The following is a 6000-nucleotide window of genomic DNA, read 5'->3' as shown; positions in this document are numbered from 1 at the left end:
GGTAGAGGAAGATGAGAAGAGATGCAGGATGAAGAAAAGGTGGTAGAGGGGAGGAGGCGGAGGAAGGATCGGAGGACAGGTGTGATCCTCCATAGCTCAGATGTTTGTTTAGCCAAGAGTGGTAGCGGAGAGCAGAGGATTATGGGATTACGGACAGTGTCATTGGTCATGTGGGGTGCAGTTGTCGACACTGACTCTGCTTACCTTCTCTCACTAAGGAAGCTTAGCCTGGCTGTGAAGGTGAGGTCACACACACACATACACACACATGCTCACCCATTATTTTATCTGCTGCTCGGCACTCAACTCCTTCTCCTCTCTTGTCTTTTTTTGCACCACTTTTTTGCCCAATCCTTCTTCATTATCCTCCCCTTTTCCCCTCCTGACAATTTAATTTCTATTTTAAATTATCTTGTCTATTTCTGTCTCTTTATCTCCCTCCCTCTATTTCTTTATCTCTGTCTTCCAGATGTCAGGCTTCTTTTTGGTGCATGTTATACATGCACAGCTTATCCATGCCCTCGCGAATCCAGGGGGATTGCTTGTTTTTTCTATCTGGAAGGATAAGGAATAAAGTAGAAGAAAGAGGAATAACACATTGCAGTCACTCAGATCATGCCCAGACTGAGGTGTGAATTCTGGAACAATCCTGGCCTTGGTAAGTTTCTCTTGACTTTCTATGGCGGTAAACATGATATCATTTATCTCAGTTAACTTCTCTATGATAATGATAATTTGAGAAAAGTTAATTTTAAAAAGTGTTAAAGAAATGGCATATTCTATATTGAGCAAAGTTTAGATTACAAAAAGTCAACATTTAAATAAATAGATTCACAACTGGATATGTTGGACCACATGACAACACAACAGCACAGATCTACTTAATTACATCGAATGCAGTCAATGTATGTTATTCATGACATCTGGTTCAGAAGCAAGCCTCTCAATTAAAGTGAATTACCATTTAGTTTCAAGCCATTCTACTGTTTGAATCATTGAATAAATCTGAATGTGGGCAGTCATTTAGAGGTCTGGAACCAGGCTTTTGTTTGTTTTTTGTATTTCTTGAGGGGCACACATTTTAATGTGTAGTTGTCAGCGGCCAAAATGACATTATTATGTCTAACAAATGTCAAGTTCAACAATTAACTACATCAATGTTAAACGCAACAGCTAATTTGCGCCCACAGTTCCAACAACCTGGATGGCTATAAATTAAACTAATGTTAGAAAAATAAACATTTATTTGTCAGCATAAAACTATTGCCCTCAAATTTAAAGGCAATACATTTGTTTGTTTGAATGTTCTACACGAAAGTGTTTTCTGTTATTTGGGACATGTCATGTTCACTGATAATGTTGTTCATATTGAACAGAATTAGTTTGAGCGTGTTCAAGTCATGTTTTAAGTATCAGAACTACTGCTGTGCTGGAGCTGATCCCCGCTGATATCGGGCTTGGTTTTATGTCAGCGATGCGATGTGCTGGACAGAAATCTCCTCCCTCAGACTCCTCAGTGTAGAAATGTAGTTTGTAGTGAGCAATAATGCCATCAACCGGTGGCTCCTATCATTTGCAATTCTTTCGGATGTTGTGATATCCAACCATGTATTTTCTGAGCAAACAGAAGTAACTATCACAAATTAATCCAAGCAGTCTACCAATGCAGTTAGCACGGACATACCCTACATATACTCAACTTACAAAGACTGCTGTGTCAAATCAACAAGTTATAATATAAATTATATAAAAGATACAATCTCTTGAGGACTTCTTGTCTACGATCAAATGTAGCATAACCTCTAAACACTGAAACTATATATGGACTTGCTTGTTCTTTCCTGGGCATTAGATCTGAGTGACCCATATATCTTCCTAATCTCGCTCATTTCCCACTTTGATTGGATCCTACCGGCGTTTCCACTCGGTTCATTGAGCAGCAGCACATAGAATACGGGGAAGTAGAATACCGGTAATTTACCCCATATGGCACTTCTCACAGCAGCCATTTTAAAATGTCACTAGAGTAAACAACTGTGATGTTTTACAATAATTATGGCCTGTTCCATTTATGTGGTCCGGGGCCGTGGAATTGTGCATGTTGGCTCACTGGAAAAGCTGTGACACACTGAATAGAATGGCACCATATATTAATTTGATCTTTTTTTTTACTGTAAATGAGAAGGGTAATTACAAGGGCAGAAAGGAGAATCTAGTCATTTCAATAAATAGCAGTGGTTGCCACATTGTTCTCCTGAAAAATGTGGCAGCAGGTTGAAATAACAGATTGCCTTTCCTTCAACATAGCAAAGCAATTTTCCATTGGAGAGAAATTAATTGTGAGAGGAAAAAAGAAAAACATGAGGAAAAAAGAAATGCAAATGCTGGATTCATATACTCATTGATTTATTCTTGGCTGAAGGACCTACCGTAATACTGACAAGAATTATTGATCCATTTTCTTCATTTTAAATGTGTTATTATTAACAATCAATAAAATGTGTTTTCTTTTTGTTTGTTGAAAATGTATAATTCAATGAATCTATTTTTTAAAGTGAACATCTAAACTACTGTGTAATACATAAGCTGACACAATGTATAACCGCTAAGGTTAAAGTTGTTTGCTTTGAGCTGCAGAGGCGGTGGGCTCAGGATCTGCCTCAGCCCAGACAGAGGAGTAAACACAGACCAGAGGCTTTGTCTAAATAGATTAGCCAGCTATCACCTTCAGCACTCAGTGCGTTTACATGATGGTATAATTCGAATCTTGCTTTAGTCGGACTATGCTATCTTTTGGGGGATCTGCTGTTATCCCAATATACATGGTAGTGAGTAATTCGAATCATTGGCCGAAAGCATGTCATATCCGATACGATAGGTGGCGCTGTTTTCATTACAACTCGTGGTGATACAGCCATTTCCGCTTGACCTCTTCACCACCACCAACAACAACATTTCGAGAAAGATGGCGAACAGAGAGCGAGGCGAAGCTACATCCCTCTACTATTCTTCCATGGTGTTAATAGGAGTACAGCGAATGCAAATGGCGCTATTGGCTGAGTTGATAACGGAGAAAAGACGCCGTCGCCGAAGGTACACGGAGAATTTAATTTATCGTCTCTTTCGACTTCCGGGTCACGACATGGGAGGGAGGGAGGGAGGGAGGGAGGAGGGCGGCGGGATCTCGAGCATGCGCAAAGACGCAAAGTCCAGTTCCGAATCGAATTCAGAGTCGAATTATCAACTGGATCGGACCGAGCTATCCAGGGGTGTTAATCGGACCGAAGTCGGACCGCACATAGTCCGACTAAGGTGTTTACATGAAACGGATAATTCGATTTCAGTCCGACTAAGCCAATAATTAGATTGCATGTAAACGCACTGACTACAGTATGACAAGGCTGCAGTTATTGGAATACAAAAGGGAGCAATTTTAGACCAGATAACTGGCAGGTAATGATAATAACTAAAAATGCAGCAGGTTAATTGATCTCTAAATTGCCCAGAGGTGTGAATGTGAGAGTGAATGATTGTGTGTCTCTATATGTGCCCTCGATGGACTGGCGGCCTGTCCAGGGTGTCCCCTGCCTTCGCCCTCTGTCAGCTGGGATCGGCTCCAGCGCCCCCGCGACCCTAATGAGGATAAGCGGTATTGATAATGGATGGATGGATGGAGAATCTTATCAGGCAATAACAGGGAGTCTTAAAATCTCTCCTTAAAGTCAATGAAACTAAGGAGACAATTAGAAAGCATCTTAATTAATATTCCACAGATTTCTAATAAATAATACAATAAAAAAGGAATTTATTCATGTTTTCTATCCACATTTTGTACGTGATCGATGGAGAAACACTGGGATACGAGCAGTATGCGGTGCATTCTTTGAACTTTGACCCGCTTAGTATTAGTGGCTCATAAAGTTGGAGATCTTGGAGCTTATTCAAGTTCTTTGGAGGTTGGTGGATAAGAACTTAAGCAAAATGCTTAAATTGGACTGAGGTGGGGATCTGATGGATTACTTTTACCTTAAACTTTCAGTTCTGAACATGAAAAAAAAATTGAAACGTCAACGTTGATGTAGAAAATTGTATTTTTTTCTTGAATATGTTAAACATTGCCGCTAAAGTCGTTAAGTGCTGAAATTAAATCTCACGCGTTTATGCGTAAAATGTGACAGCCCTGCAAGACAGGTGTTTTCATTTGAGCCTGATTAGACACAGGACTGTGTGGCCGTAAACAGACGTCACAGGCTTGCCAAATCCTTCACTCCTGTGTGGGAAACCTTTCCATTTGTTGTTTGTTCAATGAGAATGAGTTTGGGGCAGTGGCGGCTGGTGGATTTTTTTCCGGTGGGGCCATCCAATCAATTTCAACAAACATTCCACTGATTCAATACAAAAAAGGTATCAAATACGCATTACTACTTTGCAGTTAAATATTTTACATTTATTTCAACATTTTTACATAATAAAGGACATTTTACTGATACAATTCAGAAATATGACTATTATGATAGCAGTGGTCGTAGACATATAATATCTTACGCTGCACTCCGCTGGTGGCACCCCTCCTTACAGCAGCCGCGTCGTAAGCTTCGGCGATAAATTTGTTCTTTTGTTCGTTTGGGACGATGGTGCTCACAGCCTCTCCATAAGCGCCGAGCGATGGTGTCAGCGGTTGTACTCGAAAAACCGCTCTTGTACGTAATTGTTGCCGTCGATGTAGCGCAAGCACCAGCTGGCAGTGAGTGGAAATGTATGTTGTGTCGTCTGCTTGAATGGCAATAAAATCAGCGTTCTTGACTTCCTCCAGAATATAATCCCTTATAACCGACAGCATGCAGTCCAACAGCTTGATTTGTACCGTCGTTGACTTCACACAATCAATTATTTTTGATAAAATGTGCGTGTTTTTATTCACCTCCTCGTTGTTTTCTCACCGCAATCCCGTGTCTGTTGGTAGTGACGTTCACTTTGCCCAATATGGCTGCTGTGTCCTGGTGTTCTCGTGTTTTTCAAAAAGTGTTTAATGTCCCTTACTCCCGTATCTGTCCATGAAGGATCTGTCGCCGTTGATTTAAAAAGCAAGCACGGAAAACAAAATATGCATAAGCACGACAGCATCCAGCTAGCCAGACCTTCCGGGTGTACGGGTCTCTGCAGAAGCTTCGCACGTGCTGCTTCCCCTTCCACCAGTCTGTTGTCTTATTGTGAGGTCCGGTTGGTCTGGGCCGAGCTGTTTTACATGTATTCTCTCGGCCAAAGTTCTTCTCTCAAACGGGTCTTGGAGGAGGGATTTTACCGAGTTAGGGTCGGGTCTTCTTGTGCTCATCATGGTCATGTTGTTAAAATGGCGACGCGCGAAGTTTTGCGAGACATCTCTAACGAGATCTCCGAAATCTTTTGGGCCAGATGGCTTTAAGCCCCAAACTGAACCTATTTTAGCATGCTGATTGGCTAAATTGAATATGACTCATTTCTATCTTTAATCAGTGTGTGGCAGAGGGTAGCCTCACTCTTGGCGTCAGCACACCTAATTCGGGGGAGCCAATCACGGTGCGCGGGGCCCGGTAAAAGGGACGGAAGTGTTTGGTTCCCCCATGACATCAAGCACGGCTTCCGCCACGTTTGCGGACGCGTTGGGCTCCCCTCCTCCTGTACGGAGGTTCATCTCTGGTGCGCGCTGGTGAGTTCAGTTCAACTCCAGCTGTTATGATCTCACTGTGACGTGTCCCTAACTCGTTCCGGTTTTTATATAGCCGGCAGCTTGCCTCCTCCCACCTTCCAAGTGGAATGCTTGGAATGCTTGGAATGCCCGACTGATCGGTAGGTGACTTCCGGGTACTGGATCCCGTAGCTTCGGAGGTATAACTATGTTTTGATGGGCTTTCGTCCTTTTATGATCGGAGACTGTTGGCCGGGTCAGCGGAACGCTGCCACTCCACATGGGCCACTGCTGTTTTGCCTAGGATTGTTTTAACCACTGCCGTGGCACTGTTG

The 6000-nt window shown here is 42.3% G+C and overlaps 1 protein-coding gene across 1 annotated transcript in view; it reads left to right on the top strand.

Moving 5' to 3' along the window:
* Positions 1 to 307: 307 nt before the first annotated feature.
* si:dkey-72l14.3 (Glyco_hydro_56 domain-containing protein) overlaps positions 308 to 6000 on the top strand; it is a 31436-nt gene continuing 25743 nt past the window's right edge. The window contains exon 1 of the mRNA XM_056422608.1: positions 308 to 658. The gene's annotated coding sequence lies outside the window, so the exon portion shown is untranslated. The remainder of the gene's footprint in view (positions 659 to 6000) is intronic.

The sequence above is a fragment of the Pseudoliparis swirei genome, chromosome 9 (genome assembly GCF_029220125.1).
Source record: "Pseudoliparis swirei isolate HS2019 ecotype Mariana Trench chromosome 9, NWPU_hadal_v1, whole genome shotgun sequence".
In the NCBI taxonomy this organism is placed as follows: domain Eukaryota; kingdom Metazoa; phylum Chordata; class Actinopteri; order Perciformes; family Liparidae; genus Pseudoliparis; species Pseudoliparis swirei.
This window is presented reverse-complemented; position numbering and strand designations above follow the sequence as displayed.